Raw genomic sequence first — 20,535 nt, forward strand, 5'->3', positions numbered from 1 at the left:
GCAGAAGAGGAAATTGTCAGCTGTACTGATGAAAATATAATTTACTCGGAAGTAAGATTTTGGGCCCTTCCTTAATTTTACCATGTCAATAAACACATATGAATTTGACGTCAGCAAAAAAATGAGATAGTAGCAACTTCAGGACTAAAAATAAGGTTACATTTACTGAAGAAATTTCAAATGCTTGAAATATCAATTCATTATTATATTCTAGTGTATTTGGTACCTTCTTCAGGTAACCATCTTAAGAAACATAGCGTTAGTTGGGACACTGCCAAATTTTGATTAGGTGATTTTGAGGTTTGCTGTATCAGAGCCTGGATAGCTCAGTCGGTAGAGCATCAGACTTTTAATCTGAGGGTCCAGGGTTCAAGTCCCTGTTCAGGCGGTTTGTTTAAAGAAAATGTACTCTAATGACATGCTCTTTTCAGGATCCAATGAACGAGTAGTCCCATTAGAGTAATTGCAAGTTACTCTTAATGGAGCCATTAAATACCCATCGGTCGTGTACCATTTGACAAGAGTTAAGAAGACTTACCGCAACGGTATCATGTCGTTTGAGATGTTGATTATCTTTTCCCCAATTCAATGTTCAAAATGGAACCCTGCTTATAGTTTCCAAATCACTTTATAAAGTTGGTCAACCGCTGATAGCTCATCTTTTTATTTGAGAATTTCTGTTCACCTTGTTGAATCAGGTTGGATCTCTGGTGCAATGGATAGCGGCTTGGGGTTCTAGGCGAATGTAGAGAAAGCATTCAAAGTCTTTGGGTTGGAATACTAGCTGGGTCAGTTTTATCCCTCCTTTATCTTATAACTAATTGAAACAGTAACAAACAATGCCTGCTTCTGCATAACCAGAGACATTTACCAAAACGGCAGTGAAAGAAAGTCTATTTAAACAGACACTGTTTGCTTTGAAAATGTTGCATAATCTATGCCCAAGAGTAAATTTCCAGTTATACTGCTGGACATGTAATTTAGTACCTAGTAATAGTATTTGGCCTTTTACTAATTTCACAATGTCAATTTAGAGACATGATTTCTAAGTCAGCCGAAAATGAGATAGAACGAATTTCAGGATTTAAAATAGATTACGTGTGCTGCTGAAATTTCAAATGCTTGAAATATCAATTAATTATTAAACTCTACATATTTGATTGCTAATATATGTAACCATATTAAGAATTAAAGTGTAGGTTGGTGTGCGTCCACATCATTTTTAGCTGATTTTTAGTTGCAGTGTTGCAGAGCCTGGATAGCTCAGTCGGTAGAGCATCAGACTTTTAATCTGAGGGTCCAGGGTTCAAGTCCCTGTTCAGGCGGTCGGCTACTTTAAAGAAAAAGTATTCTGATTGTACATTCTTTTTGTGTTCCACTGCATGATGAATAAGATATTCCATTACCAAAATTAAAAAAAAACGTCTTTCATGGAGAAGTGAAAAACCCATCTGTCTCATATATCAGATGACGATACACTAAACTTAAGTTGTATGCAGACTTACCAACTGTATCATGTAGTTTGACACGGTGAATAACTTTTACCCAATTCAATATTCAAGATATAGCCATGGTTATAGTATCCAATGAACTTTATAAAGTTGATCAACAGCTCAAAGCTCATTATTTCATTTCTGAATATCTGTGCACCTCATTCAAGCAGATTGGCTCTGTGGCGCAATGGATAGCGCATTGGACTTCTAGGTGAATGTCAAGAAGGTATTCAAAGGCTGTGGGTTCGAATCCCACCAGAGTCAGTTTTATCCCTGTTTATTTCATAACTATTTAAAGAAGTTATAAGCGATGCATGCATGCTTCTGCTTCACCAAAATCATTTGCTAAAAAAGGTCAGTAAAAGGAAGTCTATTTTAAAGAGACACCGTTCAATTTGGGTAATCTATGCAGAAGAGGAAATTGTCAGCTGTACTGATGAAAATATAATTTACTCGGAAGTAAGATTTTGGGCCCTTCCTTAATTTTACCATGTCAATAAACACATATGAATTTGACGTCAGCAAAAAAATGAGATAGTAGCAACTTCAGGACTAAAAATAAGGTTACATTTACTGAAGAAATTTCAAATGCTTGAAATATCAATTCATTATTATATTCTAGTGTATTTGGTACCTTCTTCAGGTAACCATCTTAAGAAACATAGCGTTAGTTGGGACACTGCCAAATTTTGATTAGGTGATTTTGAGGTTTGCTGTATCAGAGCCTGGATAGCTCAGTCGGAAGAGCATCAGACTTTTAATCTGAGGGTCCAGGGTTCAAGTCCCTGTTCAGGCGGTTTGTTTAAAGAAAATGTACTCTAATGACATGCTCTTTTCAGGATCCAATGAACGAGTAGTCCCATTAGAGTAATTGCAAGTTACTCTTAATGGAGCCATTAAATACCCATCGGTCGTGTACCATTTGACAAGAGTTAAGAAGACTTACCGCAACGGTATCATGTCGTTTGAGATGTTGATTATCTTTTCCCCAATTCAATGTTCAAAATGGAACCCTGCTTATAGTTTCCAAATCACTTTATAAAGTTGGTCAACCGCTGATAGCTCATCTTTTTATTTGAGAATTTCTGTTCACCTTGTTGAATCAGGTTGGATCTCTGGTGCAATGGATAGCGGCTTGGGGTTCTAGGCGAATGTAGAGAAAGCATTCAAAGTCTTTGGGTTGGAATACTAGCTGGGTCAGTTTTATCCCTCCTTTATCTTATAACTAATTGAAACAGTAACAAACAATGCCTGCTTCTGCATAACCAGAGACATTTACCAAAACGGCAGTGAAAGAAAGTCTATTTAAACAGACACTGTTTGCTTTGAAAATGTTGCATAATCTATGCCCAAGAGTAAATTTCCAGTTATACTGCTGGACATGTAATTTAGTACCTAGTAATAGTATTTGGCCTTTTACTAATTTCACAATGTCAATTTAGAGACATGATTTCTAAGTCAGCCGAAAATGAGATAGAACGAATTTCAGGATTTAAAATAGATTACGTGTGCTGCTGAAATTTCAAATGCTTGAAATATCAATTAATTATTAAACTCTACATATTTGATTGCTAATATATGTAACCATATTAAGAATTAAAGTGTAGGTTGGTGTGCGTCCACATCATTTTTAGCTGATTTTTAGTTGCAGTGTTGCAGAGCCTGGATAGCTCAGTCGGTAGAGCATCAGACTTTTAATCTGAGGGTCCAGGGTTCAAGTCCCTGTTCAGGCGGTCGGCTACTTTAAAGAAAAAGTATTCTGATTGTACATTCTTTTTGTGTTCCACTGCATGATGAATAAGATATTCCATTACCAAAATTAAAAAAAAACGTCTTTCATGGAGAAGTGAAAAACCCATCTGTCTCATATATCAGATGACGATACACTAAACTTAAGTTTTATGCAGACTTACCAACTGTATCATGTAGTTTGACACGGTGAATAACTTTTACCCAATTCAATATTCAAAATATAGCCATGGTTATAGTATCCAATGAACTTTATAAAGTTGATCAACAGCTCAAAGCTCATTATTTCATTTCTGAATATCTGTGCACCTCACTCAAGCAGATTGGCTCTGTGGCGCAATGGATAGCGCATTGGACTTCTAGGTGAATGTCAAGAAGGTATTCAAAGGCTGTGGGTTCCAATACCCCCAGAGTCAGTTTTATCCCTGTTTATTTCATAACTATTTAAAGAAGTTATAAGCGATGCATGCATGCTTCTGCTTCACCAAAATCATTTGCTAAAAAAGGTCAGTAAAAGGAAGTCTATTTTAAAGAGACACCGTTCAATTTGGGTAATCTATGCAGAAGAGGAAATTGTCAGCTGTACTGATGAAAATATAATTTACTCGGAAGTAAGATTTTGGGCCCTTCCTTAATTTTACCATGTCAATAAACACATATGAATTTGACGTCAGCAAAAAAATGAGATAGTAGCAACTTCAGGACTAAAAATAAGGTTACATTTACTGAAGAAATTTCAAATGCTTGAAATATCAATTCATTATTATATTCTAGTGTATTTGGTACCTTCTTCAGGTAACCATCTTAAGAAACATAGCGTTAGTTGGGACACTGCCAAATTTTGATTAGGTGATTTTGAGGTTTGCTGTATCAGAGCCTGGATAGCTCAGTCGGTAGAGCATCAGACTTTTAATCTGAGGGTCCAGGGTTCAAGTCCCCGTTCAGGCGGTAGGCTACTTTAAAGAAAAAGTATTCTGATTGTACATTCTTTTTGTGTTCCACTGCATGATGAATAAGATATTCCATTACCAAAATTAAAAAAAAATGTCTTTCATGGAGAAGTGAAAAACCCATCTGTCTCATATATCAGATGATGATACACTAAACTTAAGTTGTATGCAGACTTACCAACTGTATCATGTAGTTTGACACGGTGAATAACTTTTACCCAATTCAATATTCAAGATATAGCCATGGTTATAGTATCCAATGAACTTTATAAAGTTGATCAACAGCTCAAAGCTCATTATTTCATTTCTGAATATCTGTGCACCTCATTCAAGCAGATTGGCTCTGTGGCGCAATGGATAGCGCATTGGACTTCTAGGTGAATGTCAAGAAGGTATTCAAAGGCTGTGGGTTCGAATCCCACCAGAGTCAGTTTTATCCCTGTTTATTTCATAACTATTTAAAGAAGTTATAAGCGATGCATGCATGCTTCTGCTTCACCAAAATCATTTGCTAAAAAAGGTCAGTAAAAGGAAGTCTATTTTAAAGAGACACCGTTCAATTTGGGTAATCTATGCAGAAGAGGAAATTGTCAGCTGTACTGATGAAAATATAATTTACTCGGAAGTAAGATTTTGGGCCCTTCCTTAATTTTACCATGTCAATAAACACATATGAATTTGACGTCAGCAAAAAAATGAGATAGTAGCAACTTCAGGACTAAAAATAAGGTTACATTTACTGAAGAAATTTCAAATGCTTGAAATATCAATTCATTATTATATTCTAGTGTATTTGGTACCTTCTTCAGGTAACCATCTTAAGAAACATAGCGTTAGTTGGGACACTGCCAAATTTTGATTAGGTGATTTTGAGGTTTGCTGTATCAGAGCCTGGATAGCTCAGTCGGTAGAGCATCAGACTTTTAATCTGAGGGTCCAGGGTTCAAGTCCCTGTTCAGGCGGTTTGTTTAAAGAAAATGTACTCTAATGACATGCTCTTTTCAGGATCCAATGAACGAGTAGTCCCATTAGAGTAATTGCAAGTTACTCTTAATGGAGCCATTAAATACCCATCGGTCGTGTACCATTTGACAAGAGTTAAGAAGACTTACCGCAACGGTATCATGTCGTTTGAGATGTTGATTATCTTTTCCCCAATTCAATGTTCAAAATGGAACCCTGCTTATAGTTTCCAAATCACTTTATAAAGTTGGTCAACCGCTGATAGCTCATCTTTTTATTTGAGAATTTCTGTTCACCTTGTTGAATCAGGTTGGATCTCTGGTGCAATGGATAGCGGCTTGGGGTTCTAGGCGAATGTAGAGAAAGCATTCAAAGTCTTTGGGTTGGAATACTAGCTGGGTCAGTTTTATCCCTCCTTTATCTTATAACTAATTGAAACAGTAACAAACAATGCCTGCTTCTGCATAACCAGAGACATTTACCAAAACGGCAGTGAAAGAAAGTCTATTTAAACAGACACTGTTTGCTTTGAAAATGTTGCATAATCTATGCCCAAGAGTAAATTTCCAGTTATACTGCTGGACATGTAATTTAGTACCTAGTAATAGTATTTGGCCTTTTACTAATTTCACAATGTCAATTTAGAGACATGATTTCTAAGTCAGCCGAAAATGAGATAGAACGAATTTCAGGATTTAAAATAGATTACGTGTGCTGCTGAAATTTCAAATGCTTGAAATATCAATTAATTATTAAACTCTACATATTTGATTGCTAATATATGTAACCATATTAAGAATTAAAGTGTAGGTTGGTGTGCGTCCACATCATTTTTAGCTGATTTTTAGTTGCAGTGTTGCAGAGCCTGGATAGCTCAGTCGGTAGAGCATCAGACTTTTAATCTGAGGGTCCAGGGTTCAAGTCCCTGTTCAGGCGGTCGGCTACTTTAAAGAAAAAGTATTCTGATTGTACATTCTTTTTGTGTTCCACTGCATGATGAATAAGATATTCCATTACCAAAATTAAAAAAAAACGTCTTTCATGGAGAAGTGAAAAACCCATCTGTCTCATATATCAGATGACGATACACTAAACTTAAGTTTTATGCAGACTTACCAACTGTATCATGTAGTTTGACACGGTGAATAACTTTTACCCAATTCAATATTCAAAATATAGCCATGGTTATAGTATCCAATGAACTTTATAAAGTTGATCAACAGCTCAAAGCTCATTATTTCATTTCTGAATATCTGTGCACCTCACTCAAGCAGATTGGCTCTGTGGCGCAATGGATAGCGCATTGGACTTCTAGGTGAATGTCAAGAAGGTATTCAAAGGCTGTGGGTTCCAATACCCCCAGAGTCAGTTTTATCCCTGTTTATTTCATAACTATTTAAAGAAGTTATAAGCGATGCATGCATGCTTCTGCTTCACCAAAATCATTTGCTAAAAAAGGTCAGTAAAAGGAAGTCTATTTTAAAGAGACACCGTTCAATTTGGGTAATCTATGCAGAAGAGGAAATTGTCAGCTGTACTGATGAAAATATAATTTACTCGGAAGTAAGATTTTGGGCCCTTCCTTAATTTTACCATGTCAATAAACACATATGAATTTGACGTCAGCAAAAAAATGAGATAGTAGCAACTTCAGGACTAAAAATAAGGTTACATTTACTGAAGAAATTTCAAATGCTTGAAATATCAATTCATTATTATATTCTAGTGTATTTGGTACCTTCTTCAGGTAACCATCTTAAGAAACATAGCGTTAGTTGGGACACTGCCAAATTTTGATTAGGTGATTTTGAGGTTTGCTGTATCAGAGCCTGGATAGCTCAGTCGGTAGAGCATCAGACTTTTAATCTGAGGGTCCAGGGTTCAAGTCCCCGTTCAGGCGGTAGGCTACTTTAAAGAAAAAGTATTCTGATTGTACATTCTTTTTGTGTTCCACTGCATGATGAATAAGATATTCCATTACCAAAATTAAAAAAAAATGTCTTTCATGGAGAAGTGAAAAACCCATCTGTCTCATATATCAGATGATGATACACTAAACTTAAGTTGTATGCAGACTTACCAACTGTATCATGTAGTTTGACACGGTGAATAACTTTTACCCAATTCAATATTCAAGATATAGCCATGGTTATAGTATCCAATGAACTTTATAAAGTTGATCAACAGCTCAAAGCTCATTATTTCATTTCTGAATATCTGTGCACCTCATTCAAGCAGATTGGCTCTGTGGCGCAATGGATAGCGCATTGGACTTCTAGGTGAATGTCAAGAAGGTATTCAAAGGCTGTGGGTTCGAATCCCACCAGAGTCAGTTTTATCCCTGTTTATTTCATAACTATTTAAAGAAGTTATAAGCGATGCATGCATGCTTCTGCTTCACCAAAATCATTTGCTAAAAAAGGTCAGTAAAAGGAAGTCTATTTTAAAGAGACACCGTTCAATTTGGGTAATCTATGCAGAAGAGGAAATTGTCAGCTGTACTGATGAAAATATAATTTACTCGGAAGTAAGATTTTGGGCCCTTCCTTAATTTTACCATGTCAATAAACACATATGAATTTGACGTCAGCAAAAAAATGAGATAGTAGCAACTTCAGGACTAAAAATAAGGTTACATTTACTGAAGAAATTTCAAATGCTTGAAATATCAATTCATTATTATATTCTAGTGTATTTGGTACCTTCTTCAGGTAACCATCTTAAGAAACATAGCGTTAGTTGGGACACTGCCAAATTTTGATTAGGTGATTTTGAGGTTTGCTGTATCAGAGCCTGGATAGCTCAGTCGGTAGAGCATCAGACTTTTAATCTGAGGGTCCAGGGTTCAAGTCCCTGTTCAGGCGGTTTGTTTAAAGAAAATGTACTCTAATGACATGCTCTTTTCAGGATCCAATGAACGAGTAGTCCCATTAGAGTAATTGCAAGTTACTCTTAATGGAGCCATTAAATACCCATCGGTCGTGTACCATTTGACAAGAGTTAAGAAGACTTACCGCAACGGTATCATGTCGTTTGAGATGTTGATTATCTTTTCCCCAATTCAATGTTCAAAATGGAACCCTGCTTATAGTTTCCAAATCACTTTATAAAGTTGGTCAACCGCTGATAGCTCATCTTTTTATTTGAGAATTTCTGTTCACCTTGTTGAATCAGGTTGGATCTCTGGTGCAATGGATAGCGGCTTGGGGTTCTAGGCGAATGTAGAGAAAGCATTCAAAGTCTTTGGGTTGGAATACTAGCTGGGTCAGTTTTATCCCTCCTTTATCTTATAACTAATTGAAACAGTAACAAACAATGCCTGCTTCTGCATAACCAGAGACATTTACCAAAACGGCAGTGAAAGAAAGTCTATTTAAACAGACACTGTTTGCTTTGAAAATGTTGCATAATCTATGCCCAAGAGTAAATTTCCAGTTATACTGCTGGACATGTAATTTAGTACCTAGTAATAGTATTTGGCCTTTTACTAATTTCACAATGTCAATTTAGAGACATGATTTCTAAGTCAGCCGAAAATGAGATAGAACGAATTTCAGGATTTAAAATAGATTACGTGTGCTGCTGAAATTTCAAATGCTTGAAATATCAATTAATTATTAAACTCTACATATTTGATTGCTAATATATGTAACCATATTAAGAATTAAAGTGTAGGTTGGTGTGCGTCCACATCATTTTTAGCTGATTTTTAGTTGCAGTGTTGCAGAGCCTGGATAGCTCAGTCGGTAGAGCATCAGACTTTTAATCTGAGGGTCCAGGGTTCAAGTCCCTGTTCAGGCGGTCGGCTACTTTAAAGAAAAAGTATTCTGATTGTACATTCTTTTTGTGTTCCACTGCATGATGAATAAGATATTCCATTACCAAAATTAAAAAAAAACGTCTTTCATGGAGAAGTGAAAAACCCATCTGTCTCATATATCAGATGACGATACACTAAACTTAAGTTGTATGCAGACTTACCAACTGTATCATGTAGTTTGACACGGTGAATAACTTTTACCCAATTCAATATTCAAGATATAGCCATGGTTATAGTATCCAATGAACTTTATAAAGTTGATCAACAGCTCAAAGCTCATTATTTCATTTCTGAATATCTGTGCACCTCATTCAAGCAGATTGGCTCTGTGGCGCAATGGATAGCGCATTGGACTTCTAGGTGAATGTCAAGAAGGTATTCAAAGGCTGTGGGTTCGAATCCCACCAGAGTCAGTTTTATCCCTGTTTATTTCATAACTATTTAAAGAAGTTATAAGCGATGCATGCATGCTTCTGCTTCACCAAAATCATTTGCTAAAAAAGGTCAGTAAAAGGAAGTCTATTTTAAAGAGACACCGTTCAATTTGGGTAATCTATGCAGAAGAGGAAATTGTCAGCTGTACTGATGAAAATATAATTTACTCGGAAGTAAGATTTTGGGCCCTTCCTTAATTTTACCATGTCAATAAACACATATGAATTTGACGTCAGCAAAAAAATGAGATAGTAGCAACTTCAGGACTAAAAATAAGGTTACATTTACTGAAGAAATTTCAAATGCTTGAAATATCAATTCATTATTATATTCTAGTGTATTTGGTACCTTCTTCAGGTAACCATCTTAAGAAACATAGCGTTAGTTGGGACACTGCCAAATTTTGATTAGGTGATTTTGAGGTTTGCTGTATCAGAGCCTGGATAGCTCAGTCGGTAGAGCATCAGACTTTTAATCTGAGGGTCCAGGGTTCAAGGCCCTGTTCAGGCGGTTTGTTTAAAGAAAATGTACTCTAATGACATGCTCTTTTCAGGATCCAATGAACGAGTAGTCCCATTAGAGTAATTGCAATTTACTCTTAATGGAGCCATTAAATACCCATCGGTCGTGTACCATTTGACAAGAGTTAAGAAGACTTACCGCAACGGTATCATGTCGTTTGAGATGTTGATTATCTTTTCCCCAATTCAATGTTCAAAATGGAACCCTGCTTATAGTTTCCAAATCACTTTATAAAGTTGGTCAACCGCTGATAGCTCATCTTTTTATTTGAGAATTTCTGTTCACCTTGTTGAATCAGGTTGGATCTCTGGTGCAATGGATAGCGGCTTGGGGTTCTAGGCGAATGTAGAGAAAGCATTCAAAGTCTTTGGGTTGGAATACTAGCTGGGTCAGTTTTATCCCTCCTTTATCTTATAACTAATTGAAACAGTAACAAACAATGCCTGCTTCTGCATAACCAGAGACATTTACCAAAACGGCAGTGAAAGAAAGTCTATTTAAACAGACACTGTTTGCTTTGAAAATGTTGCATAATCTATGCCCAAGAGTAAATTTCCAGTTATACTGCTGGACATGTAATTTAGTACCTAGTAATAGTATTTGGCCTTTTACTAATTTCACAATGTCAATTTAGAGACATGATTTCTAAGTCAGCCGAAAATGAGATAGAACGAATTTCAGGATTTAAAATAGATTACGTGTGCTGCTGAAATTTCAAATGCTTGAAATATCAATTAATTATTAAACTCTACATATTTGATTGCTAATATATGTAACCATATTAAGAATTAAAGTGTAGGTTGGTGTGCGTCCACATCATTTTTAGCTGATTTTTAGTTGCAGTGTTGCAGAGCCTGGATAGCTCTGTCAGTAGAGCATCAGACTTTTAATCTGAGGGTCCAGGGTTCAAGTCCCTCTTCAGGCGGTCGGCTACTTTAAAGAAAAAGTATTCTGATTGTACATTCTTTTTGTGTTCCACTGCATGATGAATAAGATATTCCATTACCAAAATTAAAAAAAAACGTCTTTCATGGAGAAGTGAAAAACCCATCTGTCTCATATATCAGATGACGATACACTAAACTTAAGTTGTATGCAGACTTACCAACTGTATCATGTAGTTTGACACGGTGAATAACTTTTACCCAATTCAATATTCAAGATATAGCCATGGTTATAGTATCCAATGAACTTTATAAAGTTGATCAACAGCTCAAAGCTCATTATTTCATTTCTGAATATCTGTGCACCTCATTCAAGCAGATTGGCTCTGTGGCGCAATGGATAGCGCATTGGACTTCTAGGTGAATGTCAAGAAGGTATTCAAAGGCTGTGGGTTCGAATCCCACCAGAGTCAGTTTTATCCCTGTTTATTTCATAACTATTTAAAGAAGTTATAAGCGATGCATGCATGCTTCTGCTTCACCAAAATCATTTGCTAAAAAAGGTCAGTAAAAGGAAGTCTATTTTAAAGAGACACCGTTCAATTTGGGTAATCTATGCAGAAGAGGAAATTGTCAGCTGTACTGATGAAAATATAATTTACTCGGAAGTAAGATTTTGGGCCCTTCCTTAATTTTACCATGTCAATAAACACATATGAATTTGACGTCAGCAAAAAAATGAGATAGTAGCAACTTCAGGACTAAAAATAAGGTTACATTTACTGAAGAAATTTCAAATGCTTGAAATATCAATTCATTATTATATTCTAGTGTATTTGGTACCTTCTTCAGGTAACCATCTTAAGAAACATAGCGTTAGTTGGGACACTGCCAAATTTTGATTAGGTGATTTTGAGGTTTGCTGTATCAGAGCCTGGATAGCTCAGTCGGTAGAGCATCAGACTTTTAATCTGAGGGTCCAGGGTTCAAGTCCCTGTTCAGGCGGTTTGTTTAAAGAAAATGTACTCTAATGACATGCTCTTTTCAGGATCCAATGAACGAGTAGTCCCATTAGAGTAATTGCAAGTTACTCTTAATGGAGCCATTAAATACCCATCGGTCGTGTACCATTTGACAAGAGTTAAGAAGACTTACCGCAACGGTATCATGTCGTTTGAGATGTTGATTATCTTTTCCCCAATTCAATGTTCAAAATGGAACCCTGCTTATAGTTTCCAAATCACTTTATAAAGTTGGTCAACCGCTGATAGCTCATCTTTTTATTTGAGAATTTCTGTTCACCTTGTTGAATCAGGTTGGATCTCTGGTGCAATGGATAGCGGCTTGGGGTTCTAGGCGAATGTAGAGAAAGCATTCAAAGTCTTTGGGTTGGAATACTAGCTGGGTCAGTTTTATCCCTCCTTTATCTTATAACTAATTGAAACAGTAACAAACAATGCCTGCTTCTGCATAACCAGAGACATTTACCAAAACGGCAGTGAAAGAAAGTCTATTTAAACAGACACTGTTTGCTTTGAAAATGTTGCATAATCTATGCCCAAGAGTAAATTTCCAGTTATACTGCTGGACATGTAATTTAGTACCTAGTAATAGTATTTGGCCTTTTACTAATTTCACAATGTCAATTTAGAGACATGATTTCTAAGTCAGCCGAAAATGAGATAGAACGAATTTCAGGATTTAAAATAGATTACGTGTGCTGCTGAAATTTCAAATGCTTGAAATATCAATTAATTATTAAACTCTACATATTTGATTGCTAATATATGTAACCATATTAAGAATTAAAGTGTAGGTTGGTGTGCGTCCACATCATTTTTAGCTGATTTTTAGTTGCAGTGTTGCAGAGCCTGGATAGCTCAGTCGGTAGAGCATCAGACTTTTAATCTGAGGGTCCAGGGTTCAAGTCCCTGTTCAGGCGGTCGGCTACTTTAAAGAAAAAGTATTCTGATTGTACATTCTTTTTGTGTTCCACTGCATGATGAATAAGATATTCCATTACCAAAATTAAAAAAAAACGTCTTTCATGGAGAAGTGAAAAACCCATCTGTCTCATATATCAGATGACGATACACTAAACTTAAGTTTTATGCAGACTTACCAACTGTATCATGTAGTTTGACACGGTGAATAACTTTTACCCAATTCAATATTCAAAATATAGCCATGGTTATAGTATCCAATGAACTTTATAAAGTTGATCAACAGCTCAAAGCTCATTATTTCATTTCTGAATATCTGTGCACCTCACTCAAGCAGATTGGCTCTGTGGCGCAATGGATAGCGCATTGGACTTCTAGGTGAATGTCAAGAAGGTATTCAAAGGCTGTGGGTTCCAATACCCCCAGAGTCAGTTTTATCCCTGTTTATTTCATAACTATTTAAAGAAGTTATAAGCGATGCATGCATGCTTCTGCTTCACCAAAATCATTTGCTAAAAAAGGTCAGTAAAAGGAAGTCTATTTTAAAGAGACACCGTTCAATTTGGGTAATCTATGCAGAAGAGGAAATTGTCAGCTGTACTGATGAAAATATAATTTACTCGGAAGTAAGATTTTGGGCCCTTCCTTAATTTTACCATGTCAATAAACACATATGAATTTGACGTCAGCAAAAAAATGAGATAGTAGCAACTTCAGGACTAAAAATAAGGTTACATTTACTGAAGAAATTTCAAATGCTTGAAATATCAATTCATTATTATATTCTAGTGTATTTGGTACCTTCTTCAGGTAACCATCTTAAGAAACATAGCGTTAGTTGGGACACTGCCAAATTTTGATTAGGTGATTTTGAGGTTTGCTGTATCAGAGCCTGGATAGCTCAGTCGGTAGAGCATCAGACTTTTAATCTGAGGGTCCAGGGTTCAAGTCCCCGTTCAGGCGGTAGGCTACTTTAAAGAAAAAGTATTCTGATTGTACATTCTTTTTGTGTTCCACTGCATGATGAATAAGATATTCCATTACCAAAATTAAAAAAAAATGTCTTTCATGGAGAAGTGAAAAACCCATCTGTCTCATATATCAGATGATGATACACTAAACTTAAGTTGTATGCAGACTTACCAACTGTATCATGTAGTTTGACACGGTGAATAACTTTTACCCAATTCAATATTCAAGATATAGCCATGGTTATAGTATCCAATGAACTTTATAAAGTTGATCAACAGCTCAAAGCTCATTATTTCATTTCTGAATATCTGTGCACCTCATTCAAGCAGATTGGCTCTGTGGCGCAATGGATAGCGCATTGGACTTCTAGGTGAATGTCAAGAAGGTATTCAAAGGCTGTGGGTTCGAATCCCACCAGAGTCAGTTTTATCCCTGTTTATTTCATAACTATTTAAAGAAGTTATAAGCGATGCATGCATGCTTCTGCTTCACCAAAATCATTTGCTAAAAAAGGTCAGTAAAAGGAAGTCTATTTTAAAGAGACACCGTTCAATTTGGGTAATCTATGCAGAAGAGGAAATTGTCAGCTGTACTGATGAAAATATAATTTACTCGGAAGTAAGATTTTGGGCCCTTCCTTAATTTTACCATGTCAATAAACACATATGAATTTGACGTCAGCAAAAAAATGAGATAGTAGCAACTTCAGGACTAAAAATAAGGTTACATTTACTGAAGAAATTTCAAATGCTTGAAATATCAATTCATTATTATATTCTAGTGTATTTGGTACCTTCTTCAGGTAACCATCTTAAGAAACATAGCGTTAGTTGGGACACTGCCAAATTTTGATTAGGTGATTTTGAGGTTTGCTGTATCAGAGCCTGGATAGCTCAGTCGGTAGAGCATCAGACTTTTAATCTGAGGGTCCAGGGTTCAAGTCCCTGTTCAGGCGGTTTGTTTAAAGAAAATGTACTCTAATGACATGCTCTTTTCAGGATCCAATGAACGAGTAGTCCCATTAGAGTAATTGCAAGTTACTCTTAATGGAGCCATTAAATACCCATCGGTCGTGTACCATTTGACAAGAGTTAAGAAGACTTACCGCAACGGTATCATGTCGTTTGAGATGTTGATTATCTTTTCCCCAATTCAATGTTCAAAATGGAACCCTGCTTATAGTTTCCAAATCACTTTATAAAGTTGGTCAACCGCTGATAGCTCATCTTTTTATTTGAGAATTTCTGTTCACCTTGTTGAATCAGGTTGGATCTCTGGTGCAATGGATAGCGGCTTGGGGTTCTAGGCGAATGTAGAGAAAGCATTCAAAGTCTTTGGGTTGGAATACTAGCTGGGTCAGTTTTATCCCTCCTTTATCTTATAACTAATTGAAACAGTAACAAACAATGCCTGCTTCTGCATAACCAGAGACATTTACCAAAACGGCAGTGAAAGAAAGTCTATTTAAACAGACACTGTTTGCTTTGAAAATGTTGCATAATCTATGCCCAAGAGTAAATTTCCAGTTATACTGCTGGACATGTAATTTAGTACCTAGTAATAGTATTTGGCCTTTTACTAATTTCACAATGTCAATTTAGAGACATGATTTCTAAGTCAGCCGAAAATGAGATAGAACGAATTTCAGGATTTAAAATAGATTACGTGTGCTGCTGAAATTTCAAATGCTTGAAATATCAATTAATTATTAAACTCTACATATTTGATTGCTAATATATGTAACCATATTAAGAATTAAAGTGTAGGTTGGTGTGCGTCCACATCATTTTTAGCTGATTTTTAGTTGCAGTGTTGCAGAGCCTGGATAGCTCTGTCGGTAGAGCATCAGACTTTTAATCTGAGGGTCCAGGGTTCAAGTCCCTCTTCAGGCGGTCGGCTACTTTAAAGAAAAAGTATTCTGATTGTACATTCTTTTTGTGTTCCACTGCATGATGAATAAGATATTCCATTACCAAAATTAAAAAAAAACGTCTTTCATGGAGAAGTGAAAAACCCATCTGTCTCATATATCAGATGACGATACACTAAACTTAAGTTTTATGCAGACTTACCAACTGTATCATGTAGTTTGACACGGTGAATAACTTTTACCCAATTCAATATTCAAAATATAGCCATGGTTATAGTATCCAATGAACTTTATAAAGTTGATCAACAGCTCAAAGCTCATTATTTCATTTCTGAATATCTGTGCACCTCACTCAAGCAGATTGGCTCTGTGGCGCAATGGATAGCGCATTGGACTTCTAGGTGAATGTCAAGAAGGTATTCAAAGGCTGTGGGTTCGAATCCCACCAGAGTCAGTTTTATCCCTGTTTATTTCATAACTATTTAAAGAAGTTATAAGCGATGCATGCATGCTTCTGCTTCACCAAAATCATTTGCTAAAAAAGGTCAGTAAAAGGAAGTCTATTTTAAAGAGACACCGTTCAATTTGGGTAATCTATGCAGAAGAGGAAATTGTCAGCTGTACTGATGAAAATATAATTTACTCGGAAGTAAGATTTTGGGCCCTTCCTTAATTTTACCATGTCAATAAACACATATGAATTTGACGTCAGCAAAAAAATGAGATAGTAGCAACTTCAGGACTAAAAATAAGGTTACATTTACTGAAGAAATTTCAAATGCTTGAAATATCAATTCATTATTATATTCTAGTGTATTTGGTACCTTCTTCAGGTAACCATCTTAAGAAACATAGCGTTAGTTGGGACACTGCCAAATTTTGATTAGGTGATTTTGAGGTTTGCTGTATCAGAGCCTGGATAGCTCAGTCGGTAGAGCATCAGACTTTTAATCTGAGGGTCCAGGGTTCAAGTCCCCGTTCAGGCGGTAGGCTACTTTAAAGAAAAAGTATTCTGATTGTACATTCTTTTTGTGTTCCACTGCATGATGAATAAGATATTCCATTACCAAAATTAAAAAAAAATGTCTTTCATGGAGAAGTGAAAAACCCATCTGTCTCATATATCAGATGATGATACACTAAACTTAAGTTGTATGCAGACTTACCAACTGTATCATGTAGTTTGACACGGTGAATAACTTTTACCCAATTCAATATTCAAGATATAGCCATGGTTATAGTATCCAATGAACTTTATAAAGTTGATCAACAGCTCAAAGCTCATTATTTCATTTCTGAATATCTGTGCACCTCATTCAAGCAGATTGGCTCTGTGGCGCAATGGATAGCGCATTGGACTTCTAGGTGAATGTCAAGAAGGTATTCAAAGGCTGTGGGTTCGAATCCCACCAGAGTCAGTTTTATCCCTGTTTATTTCATAACTATTTAAAGAAGTTATAAGCGATGCATGCATGCTTCTGCTTCACCAAAATCATTTGCTAAAAAAGGTCAGTAAAAGGAAGTCTATTTTAAAGAGACACCGTTCAATTTGGGTAATCTATGCAGAAGAGGAAATTGTCAGCTGTACTGATGAAAATATAATTTACTCGGAAGTAAGATTTTGGGCCCTTCCTTAATTTTACCATGTCAATAAACACATATGAATTTGACGTCAGCAAAAAAATGAGATAGTAGCAACTTCAGGACTAAAAATAAGGTTACATTTACTGAAGAAATTTCAAATGCTTGAAATATCAATTCATTATTATATTCTAGTGTATTTGGTACCTTCTTCAGGTAACCATCTTAAGAAACATAGCGTTAGTTGGGACACTGCCAAATTTTGATTAGGTGATTTTGAGGTTTGCTGTATCAGAGCCTGGATAGCTCAGTCGGTAGAGCATCAGACTTTTAATCTGAGGGTCCAGGGTTCAAGTCCCTGTTCAGGCGGTTTGTTTAAAGAAAATGTACTCTAATGACATGCTCTTTTCAGGATCCAATGAACGAGTAGTCCCATTAGAGTAATTGCAAGTTACTCTTAATGGAACCATTAAATACCCATCGGTCGTGTACCATTTGACAAGAGTTAAGAAGACTTACCGCAACGGTATCATGTCGTTTGAGATGTTGATTATCTTTTCCCCAATTCAATGTTCAAAATGGAACCCTGCTTATAGTTTCCAAATCACTTTATAAAGTTGGTCAACCGCTGATAGCTCATCTTTTTATTTGAGAATTTCTGTTCACCTTGTTGAATCAGGTTGGATCTCTGGTGCAATGGATAGCGGCTTGGGGTTCTAGGCGAATGTAGAGAAAGCATTCAAAGTCTTTGGGTTGGAATACTAGCTGGGTCAGTTTTATCCCTCCTTTATCTTATAACTAATTGAAACAGTAACAAACAATGCCTGCTTCTGCATAACCAGAGACATTTACCAAAACGGCAGTGAAAGAAAGTCTATTTAAACAGACACTGTTTGCTTTGAAAATGTTGCATAATCTATGCCCAAGAGTAAATTTCCAGTTATACTGCTGGACATGTAATTTAGTACCTAGTAATAGTATTTGGCCTTTTACTAATTTCACAATGTCAATTTAGAGACATGATTTCTAAGTCAGCCGAAAATGAGATAGAACGAATTTCAGGATTTAAAATAGATTACGTGTGCTGCTGAAATTTCAAATGCTTGAAATATCAATTAATTATTAAACTCTACATATTTGATTGCTAATATATGTAACCATATTAAGAATTAAAGTGTAGGTTGGTGTGCGTCCACATCATTTTTAGCTGATTTTTAGTTGCAGTGTTGCAGAGCCTGGATAGCTCTGTCGGTAGAGCATCAGACTTTTAATCTGAGGGTCCAGGGTTCAAGTCCCTCTTCAGGCGGTCGGCTACTTTAAAGAAAAAGTATTCTGATTGTACATTCTTTTTGTGTTCCACTGCATGATGAATAAGATATTCCATTACCAAAATTAAAAAAAAACGTCTTTCATGGAGAAGTGAAAAACCCATCTGTCTCATATATCAGATGACGATACACTAAACTTAAGTTTTATGCAGACTTACCAACTGTATCATGTAGTTTGACACGGTGAATAACTTTTACCCAATTCAATATTCAAAATATAGCCATGGTTATAGTATCCAATGAACTTTATAAAGTTGATCAACAGCTCAAAGCTCATTATTTCATTTCTGAATATCTGTGCACCTCACTCAAGCAGATTGGCTCTGTGGCGCAATGGATAGCGCATTGGACTTCTAGGTGAATGTCAAGAAGGTATTCAAAGGCTGTGGGTTCGAATCCCACCAGAGTCAGTTTTATCCCTGTTTATTTCATAACTATTTAAAGAAGTTATAAGCGATGCATGCATGCTTCTGCTTCACCAAAATCATTTGCTAAAAAAGGTCAGTAAAAGGAAGTCTATTTTAAAGAGACACCGTTCAATTTGGGTAATCTATGCAGAAGAGGAAATTGTCAGCTGTACTGATGAAAATATAATTTACTCGGAAGTAAGATTTTGGGCCCTTCCTTAATTTTACCATGTCAATAAACACATATGAATTTGACGTCAGCAAAAAAATGAGATAGTAGCAACTTCAGGACTAAAAATAAGGTTACATTTACTGAAGAAATTTCAAATGCTTGAAATATCAATTCATTATTATATTCTAGTGTATTTGGTACCTTCTTCAGGTAACCATCTTAAGAAACATAGCGTTAGTTGGGACGCTGCCAAATTTTGATTAGGTGATTTTGAGGTTTGCTGTATCAGAGCCTGGATAGCTCAGTCGGTAGAGCATCAGACTTTTAATCTGAGGGTCCAGGGTTCAAGTTCCCGTTCAGGCGGTAGGCTACTTTAAAGAAAAAGTATTCTGATTGTACATTCTTTTTGTGTTCCACTGCATGATGAATAAGATATTCCATTACCAAAATTAAAAAAAAACGTCTTTCATGGAGAAGTGAAAAACCCATCTGTCTCATATATCAGATGACGATACACTAAACTTAAGTTGTATGCAGACTTACCAACTGTATCATGTAGTTTGACACGGTGAATAACTTTTACCCAATTCAATATTCAAGATATAGCCATGGTTATAGTATCCAATGAACTTTATAAAGTTGATCAACAGCTCAAAGCTCATTATTTCATTTCTGAATATCTGTGCACCTCATTCAAGCAGATTGGCTCTGTGGCGCAATGGATAGCGCATTGGACTTCTAGGTGAATGTCAAGAAGGTATTCAAAGGCTGTGGGTTCGAATCCCACCAGAGTCAGTTTTATCCCTGTTTATTTCATAACTATTTAAAGAAGTTATAAGCGATGCATGCATGCTTCTGCTTCACCAAAATCATTTGCTAAAAAAGGTCAGTAAAAGGAAGTCTATTTTAAAGAGACACCGTTCAATTTGGGTAATCTATGCAGAAGAGGAAATTGTCAGCTGTACTGATGAAAATATAATTTACTCGGAAGTAAGATTTTGGGCCCTTCCTTAATTTTACCATGTCAATAAACACATATGAATTTGACGTCAGCAAAAAAATGAGATAGTAGCAACTTCAGGACTAAAAATAAGGTTACATTTACTGAAGAAATTTCAAATGCTTGAAATATCAATTCATTATTATATTCTAGTGTGTTTGGTACCTTCTTCAGGTAACCATCTTAAGAAACATAGCGTTAGTTGGGACACTGCCAAATTTTGATTAGGTGATTTTGAGGTTTGCTGTATCAGAGCCTGGATAGCTCAGTCGGTAGAGCATCAGACTTTTAATCTGAGGGTCCAGGGTTCAAGTCCCTGTTCAGGCGGTTTGTTTAAAGAAAATGTACTCTAATGACATGCTCTTTTCAGGATCCAATGAACGAGTAGTCCCATTAGAGTAATTGCAAGTTACTCTTAATGGAGCCATTAAATACCCATCGGTCGT

At 36.1% G+C, this 20,535-nt stretch overlaps 22 non-coding genes across 22 annotated transcripts; all 22 read left to right on the plus strand.

Moving 5' to 3' along the window:
* Nucleotides 1-315: 315 nt before the first annotated feature.
* On the plus strand, nt 316-388 carry TRNAK-UUU (transfer RNA lysine (anticodon UUU)). The gene has a single exon. It is a non-coding gene; the product is annotated as a tRNA-Lys (tRNA).
* An 864-nt stretch (nt 389-1,252) lies between these two features.
* Nucleotides 1,253-1,325, plus strand: TRNAK-UUU (transfer RNA lysine (anticodon UUU)). Its single transcript has one exon. It is a non-coding gene; the product is annotated as a tRNA-Lys (tRNA).
* A 341-nt stretch (nt 1,326-1,666) lies between these two features.
* Nucleotides 1,667-1,757, plus strand: TRNAR-UCU (transfer RNA arginine (anticodon UCU)). Its single transcript is given in 2 exon segments — nt 1,667-1,703; nt 1,722-1,757. It is a non-coding gene; the product is annotated as a tRNA-Arg (tRNA).
* Nucleotides 1,758-3,153: 1,396 nt separating this feature from the next.
* Nucleotides 3,154-3,226, plus strand: TRNAK-UUU (transfer RNA lysine (anticodon UUU)). Its single transcript has one exon. It is a non-coding gene; the product is annotated as a tRNA-Lys (tRNA).
* A 1,305-nt stretch (nt 3,227-4,531) lies between these two features.
* On the plus strand, nt 4,532-4,622 carry TRNAR-UCU (transfer RNA arginine (anticodon UCU)). Its single transcript is given in 2 exon segments — nt 4,532-4,568; nt 4,587-4,622. It is a non-coding gene; the product is annotated as a tRNA-Arg (tRNA).
* Nucleotides 4,623-5,081: 459 nt separating this feature from the next.
* TRNAK-UUU (transfer RNA lysine (anticodon UUU)) lies at nt 5,082-5,154 on the plus strand. Its single transcript has one exon. It is a non-coding gene; the product is annotated as a tRNA-Lys (tRNA).
* Nucleotides 5,155-6,018: 864 nt separating this feature from the next.
* TRNAK-UUU (transfer RNA lysine (anticodon UUU)) lies at nt 6,019-6,091 on the plus strand. Its single transcript has one exon. It is a non-coding gene; the product is annotated as a tRNA-Lys (tRNA).
* Nucleotides 6,092-7,396: 1,305 nt separating this feature from the next.
* On the plus strand, nt 7,397-7,487 carry TRNAR-UCU (transfer RNA arginine (anticodon UCU)). The gene is given in 2 exon segments: nt 7,397-7,433; nt 7,452-7,487. It is a non-coding gene; the product is annotated as a tRNA-Arg (tRNA).
* A 459-nt stretch (nt 7,488-7,946) lies between these two features.
* TRNAK-UUU (transfer RNA lysine (anticodon UUU)) lies at nt 7,947-8,019 on the plus strand. Its single transcript has one exon. It is a non-coding gene; the product is annotated as a tRNA-Lys (tRNA).
* Nucleotides 8,020-8,883: 864 nt separating this feature from the next.
* Nucleotides 8,884-8,956, plus strand: TRNAK-UUU (transfer RNA lysine (anticodon UUU)). Its single transcript has one exon. It is a non-coding gene; the product is annotated as a tRNA-Lys (tRNA).
* Nucleotides 8,957-9,297: 341 nt separating this feature from the next.
* On the plus strand, nt 9,298-9,388 carry TRNAR-UCU (transfer RNA arginine (anticodon UCU)). The gene is given in 2 exon segments: nt 9,298-9,334; nt 9,353-9,388. It is a non-coding gene; the product is annotated as a tRNA-Arg (tRNA).
* Nucleotides 9,389-11,198: 1,810 nt separating this feature from the next.
* Nucleotides 11,199-11,289, plus strand: TRNAR-UCU (transfer RNA arginine (anticodon UCU)). Its single transcript is given in 2 exon segments — nt 11,199-11,235; nt 11,254-11,289. It is a non-coding gene; the product is annotated as a tRNA-Arg (tRNA).
* A 459-nt stretch (nt 11,290-11,748) lies between these two features.
* Nucleotides 11,749-11,821, plus strand: TRNAK-UUU (transfer RNA lysine (anticodon UUU)). The gene has a single exon. It is a non-coding gene; the product is annotated as a tRNA-Lys (tRNA).
* An 864-nt stretch (nt 11,822-12,685) lies between these two features.
* On the plus strand, nt 12,686-12,758 carry TRNAK-UUU (transfer RNA lysine (anticodon UUU)). The gene has a single exon. It is a non-coding gene; the product is annotated as a tRNA-Lys (tRNA).
* A 1,305-nt stretch (nt 12,759-14,063) lies between these two features.
* Nucleotides 14,064-14,154, plus strand: TRNAR-UCU (transfer RNA arginine (anticodon UCU)). Its single transcript is given in 2 exon segments — nt 14,064-14,100; nt 14,119-14,154. It is a non-coding gene; the product is annotated as a tRNA-Arg (tRNA).
* A 459-nt stretch (nt 14,155-14,613) lies between these two features.
* Nucleotides 14,614-14,686, plus strand: TRNAK-UUU (transfer RNA lysine (anticodon UUU)). Its single transcript has one exon. It is a non-coding gene; the product is annotated as a tRNA-Lys (tRNA).
* Nucleotides 14,687-15,964: 1,278 nt separating this feature from the next.
* On the plus strand, nt 15,965-16,055 carry TRNAR-UCU (transfer RNA arginine (anticodon UCU)). Its single transcript is given in 2 exon segments — nt 15,965-16,001; nt 16,020-16,055. It is a non-coding gene; the product is annotated as a tRNA-Arg (tRNA).
* Nucleotides 16,056-16,928: 873 nt separating this feature from the next.
* On the plus strand, nt 16,929-17,019 carry TRNAR-UCU (transfer RNA arginine (anticodon UCU)). Its single transcript is given in 2 exon segments — nt 16,929-16,965; nt 16,984-17,019. It is a non-coding gene; the product is annotated as a tRNA-Arg (tRNA).
* Nucleotides 17,020-17,478: 459 nt separating this feature from the next.
* TRNAK-UUU (transfer RNA lysine (anticodon UUU)) lies at nt 17,479-17,551 on the plus strand. Its single transcript has one exon. It is a non-coding gene; the product is annotated as a tRNA-Lys (tRNA).
* A 1,278-nt stretch (nt 17,552-18,829) lies between these two features.
* On the plus strand, nt 18,830-18,920 carry TRNAR-UCU (transfer RNA arginine (anticodon UCU)). Its single transcript is given in 2 exon segments — nt 18,830-18,866; nt 18,885-18,920. It is a non-coding gene; the product is annotated as a tRNA-Arg (tRNA).
* An 873-nt stretch (nt 18,921-19,793) lies between these two features.
* Nucleotides 19,794-19,884, plus strand: TRNAR-UCU (transfer RNA arginine (anticodon UCU)). Its single transcript is given in 2 exon segments — nt 19,794-19,830; nt 19,849-19,884. It is a non-coding gene; the product is annotated as a tRNA-Arg (tRNA).
* A 459-nt stretch (nt 19,885-20,343) lies between these two features.
* TRNAK-UUU (transfer RNA lysine (anticodon UUU)) lies at nt 20,344-20,416 on the plus strand. Its single transcript has one exon. It is a non-coding gene; the product is annotated as a tRNA-Lys (tRNA).
* Nucleotides 20,417-20,535: the final 119 nt, after the last annotated feature.

The sequence above is a fragment of the Triturus cristatus genome, chromosome 4_1 (assembly GCF_964204655.1).
Source record: "Triturus cristatus chromosome 4_1, aTriCri1.1, whole genome shotgun sequence".
NCBI classification, from domain to species: domain Eukaryota; kingdom Metazoa; phylum Chordata; class Amphibia; order Caudata; family Salamandridae; genus Triturus; species Triturus cristatus.